Raw genomic sequence first — 24,183 nt, 5'->3', positions numbered from 1 at the left:
ACTTTCTTTTCTCTCAGGTTCTGAGGAAGGGAACTAGGCATCTGATGGTTGCCCTTCCTCTTGGGGAAGTGGAGGGGCTTAAATAATTAAGGATTGTAAATCGCTTTGGAAAGAGTTTGCAAAACACCCTAAATTCCCTGAATTAATCCCTCAAATCAGCGGTGGCCTTGACAATTCTATCTGTGGTATTTGTTCAGCTGCAAGAAAGGTGGAAGGCTTCAATGGTTGTAGTGTGGTCCAAATCTCCAATGGCATCCAGGATTTCCTGCAACTTTATATTGTCCAAGTTCTCTATGGCTGAAATTGGAAGGTTCAAATCTCATTGCCAGTGTGCTGGAAAAGCAGATTTTTTTAAGTCTCCCCAGTGGTCTGCTCCACATATTGAAAGACCTATAATATAATAATGTGCTTGAATATTTACTACTGTCATTTCTGAGAGCTACTTATGACTGGGACATAATTTCTGCAAAGGCAAGCCAAACCTATCGGTTGAGACTCCAGTACCCAAAGGAATCATGAACCAAGCCATCCAAGAGTCATTCTCCAATAAAATGGTCAATGTTTATGAACAAATAGTTCTTAAAAGAAAAATTGCTAACTCTTAACCACTCTTTGAAAGAGTGTTCCAGATCACTTAGAATATAAAAGAAATATCAATCCAAAAACAAACAAAAAACCCTGAGCTTTCACTTCACACCCTTACAATTGGAAGAGATAATAAAACCAAAATAGTCAATGTTGGGGGCATGGTTAAAAAAGATAGATGAATGTATCATCTTTCTTTTTTCATTTTTTTTAAAACAGTGCATGTCTCTCAGACTGGAACTATAGAGGATATGCACAAATTTGATCTCATGTTGATTTGGATGGAAGCTTTGATTTACTCCATTTTTCACTGGGGTCATATTTGCCTCTCCTTAGATAGATTGTCCTACTCCCAAGGTTCTCTAAATTGATGCTAGAGAGAGTCATCTGATGGACTTTAGCCCTACTGTAAAGCTCAGATTCACAAACTTTAGTGATCCACCAGCCTTAGCCTCCCTAATTGAAAGCACCATGTCTTATCAAACAATTGCATAGCTGGTAGAGTTGGAAATCAGAACAACCATTCTGAAAAGCAATCTGAAAGTATGTAAAAAGATGACCAAAATGTCCATATCCTTTGACCCAGAGATCTCATTGTTAGGTATATGACCAAGGTCACTGACAGAAAGAATGCTTCCATATACACCATATGTATTTTTACAATAGGAAAGAATTGAGAGCAAAGTAGATAATATCCATAAATGTAATCAACTTTGTGGTAAGAACCAATGGATATGATAAAAATAGAGAAACCTGGGAAGACTTATATGAACTGATGAAAAGATAAGTAAGCAAAATCAGGAAATGGAATAATGACTACAATGACTACAATCACGTAAATGGAATAGACAACAATAAAACAATCAAAACTGAATGTTTCATTTAATCTAACCCATACTTGAAAATAATCCACATCTAAGCATACTAAACAAGAGATCACCCAGACTTTGAAGTCCCTACACAAAGGAAGATCCAACCATTTCCCAACCCCCCCATAAGACTATTATATTTTTATTAAGTATTCATTCAGACAGGAAGGAGGCACTAAGAAATGTAGATGACATAAAAAGTTATAAATTACACCATATTTTTGAAAAAGTATTCACTAGAAATACAAAGGGATGGGGATAAAGGTTGAGACCTGGGATTTCATTCTTTTTGAGGATTCTTCATCACATAGAGTTGCCCAGAGTACTGACAGATTAAAGGATGTATACAGGGTCACACAATCATGTGGGCCAGAGGCAAGGCTTCAACCCAGATGTGCTTGGCCCTAAGGCCAGTTCTGTGTCCACTGAATCCCATCCATTTCATTGCAAACAAAGACAGAAATAACTATATCCTGTCTTCAAAGGCCTTACACTCTTCTTCTAATGAGCTTCTCTTCTTTCACTGTAGTTCAAACCCAACATCAATTGTGGAAGGACAGTGAGCCCTAAATTGTTTTCAGGGAGGCTTAGAAAGAAAAAGGAACATGTTTTTATAATTAATCAACTTTCACTTTTTATCCTCTTTTACTTTGTTGGAATATGAGCCTTTCAGAGTATCCAAGAATTTTTTATGCATTTATTCTTTTGGGTCACAGAAATTAATGGGGACTAAGGACTTTGAGTATGTGCTTAGCATAACAGAATGCATTTGAAAACTTTCAAATCTTTCCTTACTTCAGCCCAGAAGTTTAAGTCATTTAAGGATTTAAGTATGATCAGCCCATAGTTTCTCTGTCTCTCTGTCAGTCTATTTCTATCTACCTCATTCTGTTTCTGTCTCTCTTTGTTTCTGTCTCTCTGACTGTGTGTGTGTTCTTGTCCCTCTATCTCTAGCTCATGTCTGTCAGCTGAGGCCAATTTCATTGGGGCTCCTCCCCTCAAGGGCCACTATCAAATAATGAAGGGGTTCTCCACTTCAGTTCTGGTTTGGGAGCTGGGTGGCCAAGGTCTAACCAAGAAGTGGCTAGAGGGTTGACTGTAGCCTTACAGGACCTCCCACTCTCTGTCACCTCTCTCCAGGTCTCAGGGTCTGTAAAAGGAAGGAGCCAGACTAAATGATCTCAAAGCCCCTTTCTAGCTATCATAGACCCATACCAAGTGAAATCACAACTCTCTTGAAGAGTGGAAGAAGAAAATACTGAGATGATTTACAATCACTTTCAAGGAGCGCTTTGTTGTCCTTTGGGGCTCGCAGCAGGTAAAAACCATAATCCTTTTCACCAGCTACTTTGACTGCTCCTTTTGAATCAGCCTAACCTGTCAGCCAAGAATGCAGCCCAGACCTGGAATTGCACTCTCTTAGGGCCAACTTGCTCTTTTGGGGTCCATGGAAAATTGTGTTTTCCTTACACATATTAGGCTCATAAAATAGTCAAGATGGCAGGTATCTTGGTGGTCACCTGGTACAACCCCTTCATCTTACAGAAGAGTAAATGGAGAAACAGATATGCTAAATTAGGCAAAAACCCTCCACAAAATATGCTAACTCTATGTGGCACCTTGAGGGTACAAAGTCTTTTGTACCCATTATCTCACATGAATTCATTTTAAATTAACACTGTTGCTTCCCCCTGGGGTCACAATTACATGTCTGTTTCCAGTGCTACCTATAGTTAATGATCCTTTATTAGCAATTTACAGTTTCACAGAGATTTCCATCCTCCATGTCCTTTATTCCTCAGAACAACTCATATGGTATGGCTTATCCAGGAACCATTTTTTCCTATATATATGGGAAAATCAAGGCTCTTAGGGGACAAGTCATTTGCTCAAGATGGTAAATGGAAAAGCATGGACCAGAATCTGAGCCTTCTTTGATGAAATACATCATTCAGCCTGCTGAAGGCAATCAGCCTCCGCAAGCCAAGACCCCATGCCCCTACCGACATCTAACCAAACTGTTCTGGGTAGGTTTTACAGCTGAAATAATTTTTTTTCTGTGTTGTCAGAAAAGTCAAGGTCACTAACTTTGATTAGCTCTGAGTGGCAGCTGAAGCTACTCATGATGGAAGCCCCAAGTACCCAAAGGGGTCATCGCCTCTAACTGGGTGGTCCCAGGATTTGTTTTTCTGAATGCTCAGTCACTTCCTTTGAGATCATTTTCACTCCAAAGCTCCACACTCCATAAAATCCCTTGCTAAATAAAGGTGAGATAAAATTCATCTGGGGAGGAGGGATTATTAGGGGGCATTTTTCAAAGCAGCTAATAATAAATGTTGAATTGTTCTCTTATCTCACTACAAACTACAATTCAATTTTTCTTGGCAGGTTCTGATATCATGGAATAAAATAGTCAATTGAACCCAACAAATATTTCTTCTTTTAGGTTTTTTCAAGGCAGTGGGGTTAAGTGACTTGCCCAAGGCCACACAGCTAGGTAATCATTAAGTGTCTGATGCCGGATTTGAACTCAGGTCAGGCCAGTGCTCTATCCACTGCACCACCTAGCCACCCCCAACAAATATTTCTTAAGTGCTTACTATATGTTGAGTAATAATAAGACACAACGGAAAAACACTACATCACAAACCAACTTGTTCCTCTTTTGAGACAGGTCTGTGTTTCTTTTTTTCTTCTTGTATTGAATAGAAATCCTATTTTCCTATGGGTACCAGTATTAACTTAGAGAATAGGGAAAAGTACAATATAGGAGGTGGCATCTGACCTAATCCTGGAGGGAAGAAGATATTTAGAGCTGGAAGTGAGAAGGGAGTCTCTTCTAGGTATGAGAATGAAGGAATGGGATGGAAGGAAAGGCAGAGATAGAATGCTAAATTTGGTAATGAACAAATAATCGAGTAGACCGATCTGTAGACTATGAGAAGGGCCATAATGGAATATTTGTGTCCCTCATAGGTCTTCAAATTGAGGGTGACCTTGGGCACTCATAAAGGAATCCTGTCTACAAAGTCCATGAAGAATGCCTTGGAGGGGTGGCTAGGTGGTGCAGTGGATAGAACACCAGCCCTGGAATCAGGAGGACCTGACTTCAAATCCCATCTCAGATACTTAATGATTACCTAGCTGTGTGGCTTTGGGCAAGTAATTTAATCCCACTGCCTTACAAAAAAAAATGCCTTGAGACTGATCATAGTCTGTGATAAAATACACAGTGCTCTGGGTGGGTGGGTGGGGGCCATGACTGGATGCTCAAAGGGTCTCAGATGTGAGATCAGAGGAAGGGATCAGGTTTTCTTAGCCTGAAGAAAAGAGGATCCATGCAAAATTAGAGAGATGGTTTCAGGTACCGAAAGAGCTGGATTAGGTGTTAGTTTATCCTTCTTGACCCCAGAGGGCAAAATGGGAGCTGTGATGGAATGTGAGGAAAATTTCCATATATTTATTTTCCTTTTTGTTGAATATACTTTGACACATACATATTTTTCCCTTGGTAGTCCTGTCCTCAAGGGGCTTTCATTCTATTTCATTTTGTTTCTGTAACTCCAATACCTAGTGTAGAATCTCCATAGAATACCTACATAAATGCTTATAAATTGATTGATCTCAGAAAAAAATTCCTCACAATTAAAGCTGCTCCAAAGCAGAATGGGCTGTCTTGGTCTTGGTGAGTGATGGAGACTTTCAAGACAGGATTGGATGACTCTCTATTAGGGATATCATGGAGGGAATTCTTCGTCAGCTGCAGAAGGATTTCAAAGATCTCTAGGGTCCTTTCCAACTCTGAGGTACCATGATGTTGTGAACCTACCTCTGTCTAGAAACTTTCAATAATGGAGAAGTCAATGCTACCTCACAAATCAACTTGTTCCTCCTTTTTTTTTCTTCTTAGATTGAATAGAAATCCCACTTTCCTATGGGTGCCAGTGCCTTATAGAGGGTTTTGTATATAATAAGAATTTCATAAATGGTTTTGGAATGAAATAGGGTATCTACAACTTCAACTCATATGAATATTACTGAATCTTTAACCACACAGGAAATAAAAATGTGGTCTCTCATCTAATGACTGACAGAAAGCTTTCAATAAATGGAGAATAAAAGAAGGCAAGATGGCCCCAGTGAGCAATCAGGGCTCTGCCCCTCATAAGATGGACCCAGCCAGGTCACTTCCGTGAGTCTCTTCACCTGTCAAATGAGTCCAAGTCACACCTGTCAGTCTTGAAGGTCTATTTCACGTCTCACATCCAAAAAATTCAATGAACCAGAGTGATCTGAAATTTCCCCAGTAGGGCAGAAAAAAAAATAGCAATGGCCAGAATCCCCCAAACAGGTCTAGTGGGCTTGACTGTTCTCTAAGAAGATTTCTCAGAATCATAGAACTTCAGAGGTGGGAGTGACTTCAAAGTTGGGAGGGAACTTCAAAGTTGGGATGATTTAGCCCCCCCCCCCACTGTTCCTCTCCCCTAAAAGCAAATCCTTCTATGGAATGGTGCCAAATAACAGAGAAAAGTTAGAGTGACTCAAAACTTATTTTATTTCTATTTTCTCTGCAAAGGAGAATTACCCGTGTTTTTCAAAGGAAGGACTTAAAGCCAGGACTTAATTTAATATACTGAGGGAATTCTAGAATAGTTCATGAAATCTGTGCTATGATAGTTGATAAAATGAAAAAAGGGAAGCAGGGACTTCAACCTAGTCCATCAACCTGGGTCATCAACCTGGGTCCATCAAGGACAACTTTTGCCACATTACTCTTCTCTCCTTTTATTTTTTTTAAACAGGATTACTTTGCCAAACATACACCATGGATATAATGTCCTAAAAGCTTTTGATAAAGTAGTTCATGTGCACAAACAAATCTAATGGAGTCAAAATAAATAGAGAAATAGGTAACGGGAAAAAAATCTTTGTAATATGTTTCTCAGGTACAAGTCTCATTTGCAAGCTATATAAGAAATTCAAATTTAATATGTCATTTCCCAATAAATGTTCAAAAGATATGAACAGACAGTTTTCCAGGGAAGAAACTTGAGCTATCAATACTTCATGTTTTATATTATTCGGTGATTAGAGAAAGAAAAAGTTAAAACAACTCTTAAGATTCCATATCTATCAGACTAAAAAAAGATGACAGAAGAGGAAAATAATAAATACTAGAGGAGGTGTGGGGAAACAGGCGCATTCGTATGTACTTGTTGGAGCTGTAATTTGGTTCAGGCCTTTTGGAAAACAATCAGAATTGTAGCCAAAAAGTTACTGAAGTGTTCATATTCTTTAACCCAATCTATTACCCCAAAAGATCAAAGGAAAAGACGAAGGGTATCTTATGTATAAAAATACTTCCAACAGCTTTTTTTCTTGGTAGCCCAAAATTGGAAACCAATAAACTAAATTTCTACTGGGGAGGGGATAAAAAAAATGGTGGTCTATATTCATGGAATGGAATGTTACTGTGCCATAAGAACTGATAAAGTGGTTTTAGAGAAAACTAGGAAGACTTTTATGAACGAGTACAGTGTGAAGTAAACAGGATTGGAAGAATAATGAAAACAACTTTATAGGGAAAAATAAATCGGAAGGACTTTAGTACTTTGATCAATGCAGTGAGATACCACAAGTCCGTAAGAATGAAAATAAAAGAGGCAGCTAGGTGGATAGAGCACCAGCCCTGGAGTCACGAGGACCTGAGTTCAAATCTGACCTCAGACAACAATTGCTTAGCTGTGTGAGCTTGGGCAAGTCACAACCACATTGCCTTAAAAAAAAAAAAAGAATGAAGATGAAACATGTCACTCTGCTCTTGCCAGAGAGATGGAGGGAATTGAGAAGCAGATATGAATAATGTAAAAATTTGTTTGACCTAATTAGGTATTTGGATATATATGTGTGAACACACAGACACACACACACACACACACACACACACACACACACATACATACACACAGAGATTTGGATTTTTTTTGGCTGTGATTTTTAAATTACTCAATAATGTGGGGGGAAATGGAGTTTCAGAGGAGGATAGACTTTTAACTTTGAGAAATAAGAAAAATAATAAAGTATCTGCTTATTCTAGCAGAGATGTAGAGATAATGGATTAGTATGTCACGTGGCACATGTTTATTGACTAACAAAAAATAGAATCAGAATATGTTTAAACTATTTGAGTGCCTGGATTCAAAGGTTTGTTGTTAATGGGGCAGTAGCAGAGTGGCAGGAAGTTCCAAATGGAGAATCCAAGAGATCAGTGTTTGACCCCATGTTGTTTAATATTTTTTATCAGAGACTTGGATCAAAACATAATTGGTGGACAGCTAGGTGGTGCAGTGGATAGAGCACCGGCCCTGGAGTCAGGAGAACCTGAATTCAAATCCGGCCTCAGACACTTAATAATTACTTAGCTGTGTGGTCTTGTCAAGCCACTTAACCCCCACTGCCTTGAAAAAAAAAAAAACAACCTAAAAAAACAAAAATGAATAAAACCCCACATAATTTGGCATTTCTGGATGATGCAATTGACCATTCAATAAACATTTATTAATCCTCTGCTCACTGAATGTCCTTCCCAGACTAGAACAACCAGACCTGATCTCCAAATCTAGTATCATGTCCAATTGTGGGTAGGCCACTTTAAAAAGGACGTTGATGAACCGGAAAATATTCAGGGAAGAGCCTCTTTGATGGTGAAGGGCCTTGAAAGTGTCGTATACTTCATAGGTCCTAAAACTTGAAGCCCTCAAAAAGGTCATCTGCTCCAAGACAGATGACCCAAATGAGATACATAGGGGAAAAAAGTTCCTCATGGTCACATATATTAGTAGATAATCAAGTTAGGATTTGAACTCGGGTCCTTTGACCCCATGTTCAGTGATAATTCCATTTTATTAGTTAGTTTTGATGCTTGCCTTCCCTTTATGGCAGGGCTCCACCCTCAGATGACCTAACTTTGTACCTTACTTTGTGTTCCTGCTTCAGGGCCAAGATCTTCCAAATGTACTATTCTGTGAGGAATCTGTTTTTGTTGTTGGTTGTTTTTTGGGGACTTCGCTTTAAGTAGGTCATTGTATCCTCTGGAAGAAATGTGCCCAGAGCATCGACTTCAGTTTTCCCTGTTTTATGGCTCCTAAGAACAGAATTTCAAATGCTTGAACAAACACAACACAGTCTGAGGCTGACCCTCTGGTCCAAGATTCTGTCTCTGACTGAGGTATCAAGGGACTGTTAATGGGAGGGTCTGTTTGGGTTAGAGTGCATTTATCCTCTGGATGACATGATTGGGCCACCCTTACCTTCCTGAAATAATAACCACGGGCTTTTGGAATGTGAACTTAAGTCATTAAGAATCTGCTCAAGCCTCCACTTCATAGAACTTCCGAGCTAGAATTGAACACAGACACCTTGCAGGTTCAGCCCTAGATACTACCACCGGGTAGCTCAATATGACCAAAGCATATCAAACACCTATTAGGCACCAGGCCCAAGGATCCAGAAATGAGTCATCCCTATCTGTGTCCTCAGAGAGTAGGCCATGGGATATAATGCAATAACTGAAATAATGAGACAAACAATGAAGTGGCTACTGGGGGCAGAGACTGTTATATGCTGTATTCAGTTCAGAAAAAGGAAGGAAAGAGGGAAGGAAGGGAGGAAAGAAAGAAGAAAGAAAAAAGGAAAGAGAAAGGAAAGAAGAGAGAAAGAAAGAGGAGGAGGGAGGAAGAAAAAGAAAATAAAAAAGGAAGAAAGGAAAAAGAAAGGAGTGAAGGAAGAAGAAAGATAAAGCAAAGAAGGAAGGGAGGGAGGAAGGAGCAAGAGAAAGAAGAGAGAAAGAAAGAAAAAAGGAGCTAAGGAAAGAAGAGAGAAAGAAAGAGAGGGAAGGAGAAAGAGAAAAAAGAAAAGAAAAAGAAGGAAGAATTAAGAAAGGAAGGAAGGAAAAATAAAGGGAGGAAGGCAGGAAATGAGGGGGAAAGAGCAAAAAGGAAGAAAAATAAAGGAGAAAGAACAGAAAGAAAGAAAAAAGAGAAAGAAGAAGGGAGGAAAAAGAGGGAGGGAGGAAGGCAGGAAGAGAGGGGAGAAGGGAGGAAGAGGGGAAGGGGAAAGGGAGAAGATGGAAGAAAGAAAAGAAAGAGAAAGAAAGAAGCTTTTACTAAATACTTTCTTTATGATAGCTTATACTAAGGACTGAGAATACAAATTGGTCCCTGCCTCCACGAATCAATCAGTCAACAGGAAGTGAATCACCTTGAGCTAGACATTGGAGATACCAAGAAGCAAGCCTCTGTCCTCTCTAGGAGTCCATGCCTTTCTAAGAAAGAGCAGAGCCACCAAGAGACTGGTCCCTAGACATGAGATTTCAATGGAATTCAATGGCAGTTCCCCTCCTTAAGTGCATCTGCACTTTCTTTGCAATGGTAGGCTTCCATCTCTCCATGGATGATGATGATGATGATGATGATGATGTTGTATACGCTGGGAAAGAGGAAGTAAGAGACTTGCTCAGGACCACCCAGCCAGAACAGCTCAGTGGAAAGTTTTGGACCCAGGGCTTCTTGGCTCTGAGGCCAGGACTCTATTCACTACACTGCCCCCAGACCCAGTCACTGCACCCACAGATGGACAAATTCAAGATCTCTACAAACTGAAGGCAACGTCAATGTAAAAGAGGCACCAGCACAGTTGATGGGCAAAATGGTGGAGAACATGAAGTTATCAGACTACAAGGAAAAGAAGACACACGGCCATGGTCCAGTTTAAGCCAGTTCATCAAACAGCTAAGTGTATGCCCATGTAGGCCAGATACTGAGTTTGGCACCTGGATACAATGACAAAGACAAAAAAAAATAGAAATACCCAAGGAGCTTACATTCTATGTGGGGGAAATAACATAGGCACAAAGAAGTAAAAGCTCTGTTGTCTGTCTCCATAGAATGTAAATAAGAAAGAGGACAGGTGATATTGGTCTGTCTGTTTGATTGTTTGGTCTTTGTCTTGGGATCCCAGATGCCAAATATCTATTTGTGTGTGTCTGTTCCTCTGTGTGTAGCCTGTATATAGCTTAAATTATATTTTGTATATTATATAAGATTACAAAATATTTTTATATTTTTATTATACAATAAATCATATTGCATATTATTTCATGTTGTTATATAAAACATATATATGGATATACAAATACATAAAATAGATAAACACAAAAAAATTAAGATACCAGCTAATATCTGGGGGAAATAGGGAAAGGCTTCTTGTAGGAAGAGGCAGCTGAGCTGAGCTCTGAAAGGAGACAAGAGTTCCAGACACTGGGTCAGCTTTTACAAATGGAGACAGACAGACAGAGACAGGGTGACAGAGAGACAGAGAGAGACACAGAGACAGAGACAGAAAGAGAAATATATATATATATATATATATATATATATATATATATATATGTATATATATATATATATATATATCTTATTCTTTAAATTCAGCCCATAGTAAGAAATTAATAAGGTTTTGTTGGCTTGATTTGAATTGAATGGGAAGCACTGTGAGGTATAAGAGGGAACATCTCCCCCCAACAAAAGCGAGGCAGGATAGCTTCTTAGAGGAACTGGTATCTGAATTGGGCTGGAAAGGATTGGGGTGTCTTCCATAGCTGAAGACCAGAAAGAATGGTTAGTGCTTCCAACAAAAGGAATAGCAGAAACACAGACACTGTGGGGTGGGTTGAGGGAAGGAACTCCTTCCCATGCTGGGGTGAATGCTCCACTTTAGCTTTGGGGGGCAACATGAGGTCATAGACATAGGAACTAGATTTAGTTACAGGAAGACGTAGACCTATCTCTCAGATTGGCTCATTTCTGTATCTCAACACCAAGCATGGTTCCCTAGAACATAGTAATCCCTTTATAAATATATTCATAGTTGATGAATCAATCAATCATTTGGTCAACACTTATTTCCATCCCAGACCACATCTCTACTAGGAAGAGCCCCTGATGCCTCTTGGGCCTTGGCTTGACCTGAAGAGTTTCTCTCCTAGATCTTTCTCCTGTGCCCACCTCCACGGCCTTCCCCAGCTCCCTTTTTCCTGCCCCTCTTCCCCTTCTCCAACCAGCTCATTATCATCTTATTGTTTTGGGCCAGAGGACAGCATCAGAGAATAGATCTGTCCTCTGGGAACCTCTGGGAGCCACAAATTAAAAGCCTCGATGGTCATATTTAGATATGCAAATTACCCCAGACTGACCGTCTTTTAGAAATTTTAACAGTTCCTAACTCCCTGACCAAGCAGTAGGCAGCTACCTCTGTCGTTCCTGGACCTTTTCAAGAGTGGCAACTGCTTTCATGAGGTTCATAAGCTTCTCTGGTGTGTGGTGTGTGTGTGTGTGTGTGTGTGTGTGTGTGTGTGTGTGTGTGTGTGTATGAGAGAGAGAGAGAGAGAGAGAGAATTCAATTTCAGCCCAAACATTATTCTAGCTTTTTGAAAGGGTTGTTTACTACTTTAGACCTGTATTTCCAAATGTTCTCTCAGAAGTGACCTGGGAGCAACTTTATGGGATAGCTCTGAACATTTCCCCTGCTGCCTTACACTTCCAAGCCATATTGTTCTATCTTGAATTTTTTTCTTTTTGTTAATATTTGCCATGTCTGCCTGGGATTGTGCAAGAAAATAAAAATCATAGACAGAGTTAGATCAAACCTTAGAACGTAGAAAGTCAGGGTTCAAGTGAACTTTGGACACAGACTGTAGCAACCAAAGAATGGTTGAATGGAGAACTTCAAGGGCTATATACTATGCCAGAGCTGGGAAGAACCAAAAAGATTGTTAGAATAGACAGTCCTTGGAAACTAGAATGTTAGAGCAACAAGTGATTCTTTGATCATAGAGTATTAGAAAATGGATCATGAAACTATAAAGAACTTAATTTAAAAGAATACTAGCAGGGGCAGCTAGGTGGTGCAGTGGATAAAGCACTGGCCCTGGAGTCAGGAGTACCTGGGTTCAAATCCAGTCTCAGACACTTAATAATGACCTAGCCATGTGGCCTTGGGCAAGCCACTTTAACCCCATTTGCCTTGCAAAAAAAAAAAAGAATACTAGCACTGGGAACAAAATGGAGAGCATAAAAGTTAAGGCTAAAAAGAATCTTAGAACATACAATATTAGAACTAAAAGGAACCCTAGAACCAAAATGAGTTAGAACTTGGAGCATAGAATGTCTGAACTGAAAAGAACTGTAGAACCTAGAATGTTAGAGCCAGGGCAATCCCTATGACAGAGCTAGAATGGTTCTAGGAATATGTGTTTGAATCGTAGTATTTTGCTAAGTACTAGAAACAGCCTAAGAACAAAGAATGCTAGAACGTTTATTGCTAGAGATGTAAGGGGTCAAACTGACCCTCTGGTTCGAATTTTAAAGCTTAAAAAACTAAGGTCCAGAAAGGATACTTAGAGTCCATAATATGATATTACTTATCACTCAGTCAATAGAGTTTTCTCAGGCATCTTGCTAAGCTCTGTGGTGCTGTGGATAGAACACTAGTCATGGAGTCAAGGAAACTCATCTTCTTGGGCTCAAATCCAGCCTCAGACCTTTGCTGCTTACTAGTTGTGTGATCTTCAGTAGATCACTTAACCCTGCTTGTTTCCCATCCAGGGCTATCTCCAGTCATCCTAACTCATATCTGGTCACTGGACCCAGATGGCTCTGGAGGAAAAAGTAAGGTTGGTGACCTTGGACAAGTCACTTAGCCTTGTTTGCCTCAGTTTCTTCATCTGTAAAATGAGCTAGATTCCTCAATTGATGGACATCAATTCTTTGCCACTACAAAAAAGAACTACTATAAATAATTTGGAACATGTGGGACTTTTTTCCATTTTTATGATTTCTTCTGGATATAGACCTAGAATTGTAATTCCTGGGTCAAAGTTAATGAACAGTTTTATTGCTCTGTGAGCTTAGTTCCATATTGCTCTCCAGCATGGGTTGGATTTGTTCACAACTCTACCAACAGTATATCTCAATGTCCCAATCCTCCCACAACTTCTCCAGCATGGATCATTTTCCCTTTTTCTCATCTTAGACAATCTGATGGGTGTGAGATGATACCTCATAGCTGTTTTAATTTGCATTTCTCTAATCAAAAATTACTTGGAGCATTTTTTTCATATGATTATATATAGTGTTAATTTCTTCACTTTGAAAACCATCTATTTGTATCCTTTGACCATTTATTAATTAGGGAATGCCTTGTAACCTTATAAATTTGATACAATTCTCTATATATTTTAGAAATGAGTTCTTTATCAGAACTCCTAGTTGTGAAAATTGTTCACCAGTTTTCTGCTTTTCTTCTAATTTTGGCAGCATTGATTTTATTAGTGCAAAACCTTTTTAATTTAATATAATCAGAATCATTCATTTTGCAGTTTATAATGTACTCTAATTCTTGTTGTGTCACAAAATTGTCCCCTTTCCATAGAGCCGATAGAGTATTTCTTGGTCTATTATTTTTCTATGGTGTCACCCTTTATGTCTAAATACTGTACTCATTATGAACTTATTTTGGTATAGAGTATGAGATGGGGGTCTCTGCCTAGTTTTTGTCATACTATTTTTCAGTTTTCCCAACAAATTTTATCAAATAGTGAGTTCTTATCCCAGAAGCTGATGTCTTTAAGTTTGTCAGTGGATTGTTGTAGTTATTCACTGAGATTTCTTTTGAACCTATCATAATCCACTGAACCATTATTCTATTTTTTTTTAGGGTTTTTTTAAAAGATTTTTTTTGGCAAGGCAATGGGGTTAAGTGACTTGCCCAAGGTTGCACAGCTAGGTAATTATTAGGTGTCTGAGGCCGGATTTGAACTCAGGCACTCCTGACTCCAGGGCAGGTACTCTATCCACTGTGCCACCTAACTGCCCCCATTATTCTATTTCTTAACCAGTACCAGGTGGTTTTGATGATTGCCACTTTATGGTATAGTTTTAGATCTAGTAGAGCTGGGTCACAGCTCATAGTTGTTCACCAGCTATGTATCTTTCTTTACATTGTTTTTCATTAGTTTCCTTTCTATTCTTAACCTTTTATTGCTCCAGACGAATTTTGTTACTATTTTTTCTAGCTCAGTAAAGTAGCTATTTGTTCATTTGATTGATATGGCACTAAATGAGTAATTTAATTTGGGTAGAATTGTCATTTTGATTATATTAGCTCAACCTAACCATGAGCAATGGACATCTTCCCAATTGTTCAGATCTGATTTTATTTGGGTGAGAAGCACTTTATAATTGTGTTCATACAGTTTCTGGGTTTGTCTTAGGAGTTAGATTCACTGCCAGATTCCTTTAATGACACCAACATGGTGCTGATACCTAAAACCAGGAAGAACCAAAACAGACAAGACAATTATAGCCCAATCTCCCTAATGAATATTGATGCAAAAATTCTAAATAAAATTTCAGCAATGAGACCATAGCATGTTAGTTCTAGGATAATACATTGCTATCAGGTAGGATTTATATCAGGTAGGCAGGGATGGTTCATTATTAGAAAAACACTCAACATAATTGAGCATATCAATAGCAAAACCAACAGAAATAATCATTTATTGTCTCAATAGATGCTGAAAAAGCCTTTGATAAAATGCAACATCATTCATATTAAAAACACTAGAAAGTTTAGGAATAAATGGCATTTTCCTTGAAATAATAAATAGTATCTATCTAAAACCATCAACAAATATTATATATAATGGGAATAAACTCAGAGCATTTCCAATAAAATCAAGAGTGAAACAAAGATGCCCATTGTCACTATTGCTGTTCAATATAGTATTAGAAATGCTAGCTTTAGCAATAAGGGAAGAAAAAGAAATTGAAGGAATCAGAATTGGCAATGAAGAAGAAAAGATTTCATTCTTTGCAAATGACATGATGGTATACTTAGAGAACCCAAGAAAATCATCTAAAAAAATTCCTTGAAACAATGAACAAATTCATCAAAGTATCAGGATATAAAATAAACCCATATAAATCATCATCATTTCTATATATGAACAACAAAACACAAGAGCAAGAGATAGAAAGAGAAATTCCATTTAAAATAACTATAGATTCTTTTTTTTTTTTGATATTGACAAAGCAATGGGGTTAAGCGACTTGTCCAAGGTCACACCTCTATGTAAATATTAAATGTCTGAGTCTGGATTAGAACTCAGGTCCTCCTGACTCCAAAGCCAGCATGCTATCCCTTGTGCCTCCTAGCTGCCTCTGAAGTTTCTGAAGACCAGTCAGGGGGAGGACTTGAATGAATGAATCACTCAATAAGCATTTTTATGTGCCTTCTGAGTTCATAGAATGGTACTGGTCTCTGGGAATGCATAAACAAAATCAATGAAGCTCATCTTTAGGTCTTCTGGTCCAGTACCCAAGACTCTTTGCATTTAAGGACATTTGAAAAAAAACAAACCTGGGGGGAAGATAGTAATAATTAGTTTCTCAGACACACTCATTTCCCCAGTGAGTTAGCTATTAATGAAGACTTTGTGCTTGGTGGTTCAAAGAGCACAATGTATTTACGATTGGAAACCACCTTTGTGTCCAAATGAATGTCAAGAAAGGGAGAGGGGAGTGTTGGAATTACCCTGGGGGTGCTCAACAATGACTATTAATTTTTAAAGAAAATATACCTTGCCCTCCCCCCTTTTGAGTAATCTGCTCCCTGACCCAACAACACACACACACACACACACACACACACACACACACAAATGCGCACCCGTGCACAGTCACACAGTCACACAAAAGTTGGTTGTAAAATAAAGAAACCTTCATTATGAATTTTATTGCTGCAACTACTGTAAACTGTACGGAAACTTGAGCTGGCCCATTAAACTGTCTGCTCTTTCCTGTTTAAACTAGGCCTCTCCAGGGCCTTGGGCCGCCGGAGGGAGCCCCCGATGGGGCGACATCCAGGAAGGGGAAGGTGTTGCTATGGTAACCAGAGGACTTCTGCTGCTTCTCCAGGAGAGGACCAGGCTGGTGTGAGTGACAGAGCCCAGTATAAGGGCAGGAGGGGACAGGGAAGGGGCACCCCCACTCAGTCTTCCCTGCCCCCACGTGGACTCTGGTCATAATGAGGGCATTCAAGCAGAAAATCACCTTCAAAGGGGAGGTTGTTTCCCTGGTGAGGAATTCTTCTTGGGTTCCTTTGAGGATGGATTCTCTAGGTGCCTTGGGGGGGAGGAGCCAGAAGCAGACCAGGGGGCAGAGGCATTCTTGCCATTTTTTAAAATAAGTTAGCATCCTTTGACTGTTTGGGTATAGCCTGAAACATTTTCTTTATCACCTTTTCCTTTTTTTTTTTTTTTTTTTTTGGAAAAGAAATATTTACTGGGGATAAGATACGGTGCTGAATGGAAAGCAAAGAATCGAGTCATTTAAAGTCCTACATCACCTGGCCCTGGCCCTTTACAATTCTTACATCTTATTCCTGCCCATGTTCAGGGACACTGGTCCCTCCATCTCTGGCCTTCCAAGTCATTTCTCTGACTGCCTCTCCCCCATTCCTGGGGTGCTCTCCCTCCTCATCTTCACCTTTTCCCTTCCCTGGCTTCCTTCAAATCACCTCTATATGAAACCTTGCCCAAGCCCTCTTCCTTCTAGTGTCTTCCCTCTGTTCATTGTCTTTTTTTCATTCTGTACACTTGGTTGCTGATTGTCCCCCCTTTTTGATGGTAAGCTCCTGGCACACAGGGACTGCCCTTTGCCTCTTTTGTATCCCCAGTGCATAGCACATACTAAGCCCTTTGTTACTGCTTATTGACTGACTACTTGCTGGCTGTGTGATCTTGGACCAGTTGATTCACCTCTCTGGGCCTCAGTTTCTTCATTTATAAAAAAGGAGCAATTAAATAATATCTAACATGCCTTTCAGCTCAATATCTAATGTTCTAATATCTTACTCATAGTTCAAGGTCCTCTTAACTCTGGCATCCCTTGTCCTAAGGTACTCTCCATATCCAATATTCTATGCTTTAATATCCCTCCCAGTTGACATTCCCTGTCCTAAGGCCCCTCTCAGCTCTGACATTCCTGTCTGCTTCAAATTCTCTTATAGCAGTTGCAGCCAAACTAGAAGGAAAAAAATCATAGCTTTGTTCTCCAAAATGATTTCTAAGGTTTGCAGTTGGGGAGGGGGATCAACTTTTTCCATTTATTAATAGACTGGTATATCTGACTGTTTTCAGAAGATATCAATGGAAAGAAGATTCCTATTGAATCCTTCTATAACTTAAGTTGTGTGTTCAGACTGATTCCATCTAAAATAGCTGAACAAAGAGAGCAAAGTCCTCCCAAACTAAGCTGCTATGCAGGGTTTCTAAGTTCTATTTGGGCTTTCCCTGGACTCTTTCCCCATACATCTAAATTGGCAGGATAGCAACTCTCTGAGTCTCCCTGCTTATATAATGCATAAATTGGGGTAAGACAGACTTAAGGAAAAATTGGGAAACTAAAGTTGGCCCCTCAGTTCTGTGGGGTTTTCCTGCCTCCACATCCAAGTACCAAATAACTTAGAGAAGCTTTGAATTCAGAGATTTATTTACCAAGTATGATAGTCTAATTTAATAGTCAATCAAATTAGATAATGGAATGAGTTTCTAAAAACAGAATGCTATGTTCCAGGAGGAAGATAGGAGGAGAAAGAGAGAGAGAGAGAGAGAGAGAGAGAGAGAGAGAGAGAGAGAGAGAGAGAGAATAAGAACAAGACCAAGGAGGAGGAGGGAAGGGAAGAAGGAAGGAAGGAAGGAAGGAAGGAAGGAAGGAAGGAAGGAAGGAAGGAAGGAAGGAAGGAAGGAAGGAAGGAAGGAAGGAAGGAGGAAGGAATGAAGGAAAACTAAAAATGAAACTGCACTGACATTTGTGATAACCTGTGTATACATATAAACATAGATATATAGAAACATATATATGTGTATACACACACACACACACACACACATAGGGGATATGCTTATCATGTAGCACCTACAATGTTCATAGTTACCTGTGCACCCTAGGTCAAGTGGTTAGCTGAGAGAAGTTAAGGATCTTGAACCAGGTCGCATAGGTAATCAATGGCAGAGTTTGAGGCAAACTCACATTCTCTGATTCCAAATCCAATGTTCTTTCCACTTCACCCACAGAGTCTGCCTTCCCTAAGCCCCTGTAGGCTTCCAACTTTATCCAGTAAAACATTTTTAAAAGGCATATTTGGCAAATGAAGGCTACCCAGAAATGCCCACTGTTGTTCCTGGGCTGTCTCCCCTTCCTCCCTGGCCACAACAGCTTTCTTTCCCATCAGTTCTTTCCCATCAATAGCTAAGTTCTATCATGAGGTGGTAAAATTGGATCTCAAGTTGGGACTTCATTAGGAACGAACCCAGGGACCCTACATACTTACTTCATCCCAATACAGGGACCTTTAATTAATTAAGCAGGTTTCTCTTAAACTTTTCTTTGGTCTGAGTTCTACAAACACCTCTAAACTTGGCATCACACAGTTATTTGATTCCCTAGACCCATTCATGATGTGAATATTGGGAATTGATATACAGTTGAATCCTAGGAAGCAGCCCAAGTCAGATTGGAATTTGAGGGTGGAGAGAGAAGTACTGCCCTGCTGGCATTCTCTGAAGGTGGATCAGTAAAATGCAAAAGGAACCCTTGTCTCTTTTACAACACCCAGGTTTCAGGGACCTCAGAAGTTTTGGTCTCCTCTGGTTCCAAACTTACAGAATGCAATAACTTCCATCTTATTTTTCCTTCCATTGAAAAGCATTGGCTTTATGTGCCTGGAGATGACTTATTTCTAATTCTGCAAGCAGGAATTTGAGGAAAATCTGTAGGGGGAAAATTCTGAATATACCACCTTTAAGCCAGCCTAGACCAAATGAGATGGTGGCCCGATGAAATCAGCTAGAAGTCAGGCCAAAAAACCAACCAACAACAGCCAAAAAGCTATGTTTGTGTAAGCTTAGAGTTCAGTAGTGGGTGAAAAGTTCATGCAGATGGAGGGTTAGTGGAAGAGTCAGTGTGATGTAGAATGAGTTGCGATGGACTTGGGATTCAAAGTGTCCTAATTCTTCCACAAAGTTGTGTTACCTTGGGAAAGTCATCAGCTCAAGTAGAAATATGAATACTTGACCATTCTCTTTTGATGCTTACAGTCCCTGAGAATTAGACAAAGTATGGGCATTTTTTTGTACCTATAAACAAATAGGTTTTTTCCTCCCTTATAAAATTCTGAATTTAATAAACAGCAAATAAAATTAGTATTTCCACATGCAAATAGGATGTAAAAAATTATACATGAAACCACACTTTTCTTAGGTATATGGTTTGTTTTTTCACATAAATTTCTAACAAATTCAACTTGGAACTTTATTTTTGGCTAGGCAATGGGGTTAAGTGGTTTGCCCAAGGCCACATAGCTAGGTAAGTATTAAAACTTGGAACTTTTCAATGCTGTCCAACTTGCCTGTGTTTCATTCTATTCCTCTGAAGCAGATATAGTTTCCTTCTGAATTATCCAGATCTTTGGTAAATTTTTCTACTGGGTCCTATAGCATGTAGACAATGGAGATGACTCTAGGCATTTAATAAACTCTTATTCTGTGCTAGTTGATAAGGAAATAAAGACTCATTCAAAATCTCTGCTGTTCAGCAGTTTACTTCCTAAGTGTGGGCAAATAACCTGTCCACAGAAAACTAAATGAAAACATATAAAAAGTGAAATATATAAAAAAAAGAGAAGGGAAGGGAACAAACATCACTTTAAGTATTTACTATCTCAACCATTATGTTAATTGCTTTACCAATATTCTCAAAATTGATCAAATTTCTGAGTAGGAAGGAGGCACCTGTGGTCCCTGGAAGGGACCTATCCTGAAGAGGGGCTGGTACTTCCATGGAGTCTTGGAAGGAGACTGGGATTTTATGAAGTAGAGATGAAGAGGGAAGACGTCCTCATCATGCAAGGGACTGAGGCAAAATGACTTCTGCAAAGAGTGGGAAGATCAGTTTGAGCAGGAACATGGAGGACATCAGCTGAATTCATATAAATGAGGCTGGAACCCGTATGTAATGGGCTTTAAACACATCACATGGAGGCAAGAGAGATCCATAGAACATCCCTAATCAGGGAAATGACTCAGTCATGCCTAAGCTGCTTGAGCATGGTTTCATTTGCCATTTTTCTAATCTGGCACATTCCCTCAGCCCATAGCAGGAGCTTCATTAGTTTTCTTTGATTGATTGTTGATAGACTATGCTAATGACTTGGGAGATAGTAATGTATAGTTATCAGTTAAAGGACCTGGAATCAAATCCTTCTACTAACCAGGTAACCTTCAGTTTACTCTCTCTTTTCTTTTTTTTGTTGGTCAGTCAACAGACATTTATTAACTCTGTTGATGTCAGGTACTCTGGAGTTTGACTCTAGATCACTAGTTTTCAGAAATATTTAATTTGCAATTTCCATCAAAGGTTCTCACCCCGTATACTTTCTTTTTGTTTCTATAAAGATATTATTTATTTATTTTATGACTGATCTTACTTCCTTCCCCATCCCCCACAGAATATTTCTTTTCTTTTGACCTCAGTTTCCCCCTCTGTAAAACAAAGTAATCAGATGGGATAACCCTTCAGCTCTCTTTCTGCTCTACGTGTATACTTCCTTCATCCATATGTATATCCCCCCAGCCATGATGATTATAATCTTTAATGGATGGTTTCAAGAGTAAGGCAACATACATCTATAATATAGGCATGTATGTGCATGCATGTGTTTATACATGCATGCACACATAAAATATGTGTATGTGTAAGTAAATATTTACATGGCTTACATCATCACAGAAATTTACATCATATTTTAAAGTCTGCACCAGAATGAGCCATCACTTCCTTGGGGATGAGTCTCTCAAACAACAAAAGAGTAAATATTTACTAAGTTCTAATATATTCCAAACTCTAAGAGGCCTTGACGATACAAAAGAAAAATAGCCCTTTCCCTCAAGGAACTTACAATCTATCAGGGAACACAGCACAACAACAAATGAATAAAAGATAATTTGGGGAGAGGGGGAGTAGCATGCTAATAGCTGAGGGGTCCTCTATGACCCTAATGAAATTTCATGTGGATAAAATAATGGATTTTTGATATATACAATTTACATTAAAACAGTTACAAAGTAAGTACTGTTAACTCCTTCACAAAAGGAGTATAGCTGGAGAAAAACTGAGTCCAGTCAGATCTCATTTTACAGGGGAGGAAACTTAGGCCAAGGAACAGAATGTGACATCTAAAGATACATGGGAGTAAGGAATACTTGCAAACTAGGAAAGTCTGTCTTTAGAAAATAGCAAGTAAATTGATAATAAGGATTCCAAGAGGCAGAGATGGGAAAGGAGTGATCCTGAGGCATGTGAATCAGACTGATGTCTCTACAGAGATGAAAAATGGAACCAGGTGGGGGAGGAACCACCAAAAGGCCAACGAGTCCTTCAACAGGACTCATCTAGTATAAGGTTGAAAAGTTAGATTGCACTCAGAGGATGGAGACCTTTGAAGTCAAACTAAGACAGTTGAACTTATTTGTGGAGGTAAAAGGAAGCCAATGTAATTTATTGAACAGGGAACGATACGAACAGACTTGTGTTTTAGGAAAAATCACTTTGGCAGTTGTATGAGGCTTGGGATTAAGATGCTATTGCAATATCACACTTAGGAGGTGATAGGTCTGGATTAAAGTAATTGTTTCATGAGGAGAGAGGAGGGGATGGATGGGAGAGATGTTGAGAAGCTAAATGAAATTGAACGTGTGGAGTGAGAGACAGTGGAACTTTGAGGAAGATCTCAAGACTGTGAACCTAAGTGACTAAAGGGTGGTCTTAACCCTAGCAGATGTGGGGAAATTAGGAAGAAGGGCGTGTTTGAGGGAAGAGTTGAACAAATTGGATTGGAGAGGTCTACGGAAATCTAGTTTAAAACCTCTAAAAGGCAATTGTACCATGCATGGGATTACCCTTCAAACATTTCCAGGTTTAGTGAAACTGTCCTTGACCATCCTTTCTGGGCACAGTCCTTGAAAGCCCAATGGCATCTTTTCTGACCAAAGAGTTATCTGTGAAGAGAAGAATGATGATGTCATTGAGGTTGAAGATGAACATGATGATGATGTTAATTTTTTTTTTTACTCCTATATATATGCATGGACCCTGTGGATGACCTCAGCTTCCCAGAAAACAAACTTCTCTGAATTGACTTGGCAACTCCTGTCCCTTTGGCTTAGTGCTCCTGGATGACTGTTCTTTCAAAGGAAATCACTTTTGGTTTCATGTTGCCAAGCCTAAAAAAGCTTTGTCACCCAAATGCCCAAAGTTCCTCCTGCTATCATGTCTGGATGCACTGGATTCTACAAAAGAATTCCTTTTGCTCTCTAGTAACTTTTATTCCATATACACCACCAAAAATGTTTCCCAAAGATACCTATTGATAAGAGGAAAGATCCCTCCCCAAAATACCAATATTGTTTTCATACTAGTGTCACTTTGCTGTACTGAAGCTAGAACCAGTGTGGGAACCATCCACACCTGGGTTCAGGTCTTTCTAATTCACAGTTTGAAGCTATTGTCTGAGATGGCAATTTACAGACTTACACTGATAGAATTACCTCATCCGAGAGTTACCTATCTCAGTGAAATCATGGATCCAGTCATAACCTGTATCTTCTAGGGCTTCATAATATCTGACATTGCTTTGTGGTAAGGAAGGGACTCCAGGTTGAAGTAGGCTGCTCCCTCAGAATATATGCTACTGCTGCTGCTTATTTATTTTCCTCCTCATCCTATGATTACTACCACTACTACTACTGTTACTACTACTACTACCACCACTGGTACTACTACTACTGCTACTGCTACTACTGCTACAACTACTGCTGCTACTACTACTACTACCACTACTACTGCTACTGCTACTACTACTACTGCTGCTACTACTACGACTACTGTTGCTACTACTGTGCTGCTGCTGCTGCTGTTACTACTACTGCTACTACTGCTAACTACTACTAATTACTACTACTACTGCTGCTACTACTACTACCACTACTACTACTACTACTGCTGCTACTACTACTACTACCACTACTACTACTGCTGCTACTACTACTACCACTACTACTACTACTACTACTGCTGCTACTACTGCTGCTGCTGCTGTTGTTACTACTACTACTGCTATTACTGCTAACTACTACTAATTACTACTACTACTGCTACTACTACTACTACTACCATTAGCACTACTACTACTACTACTACTACTACTACTATTACTTGCATTTCTACAGCACTTAAAGTTTGCAAAGAATGTCACAAACATTTCCTCATTCGCTTCTCACAACAACCCTGGGATGATGGTGCATTGTTAACCTTACTTTACTTATAACGAACCTGAGACCAAGACCAGGAGCTTTGCTCAGGATCACACAGCTATTAATTGCCTGAAACTGGATCTGAACTTGGGTCTCTCAGACTCTTTTTCCAGCCCTCTGCTCCTGGCTACCTTGGCCAAATTGTAACTACTTTCTGTGGAAAAACTCTTCACCTAAAAGGGGGAGAAGGATAGAACAATTCATCAGTCCAATTATTCATTCTAGAATGTTTCAGATTGA

The sequence above is a fragment of the Macrotis lagotis genome, chromosome 2 (genome assembly GCF_037893015.1).
Source record: "Macrotis lagotis isolate mMagLag1 chromosome 2, bilby.v1.9.chrom.fasta, whole genome shotgun sequence".
NCBI lineage: Eukaryota > Metazoa > Chordata > Mammalia > Peramelemorphia > Peramelidae > Macrotis > Macrotis lagotis.
This window is presented reverse-complemented; position numbering follows the sequence as displayed.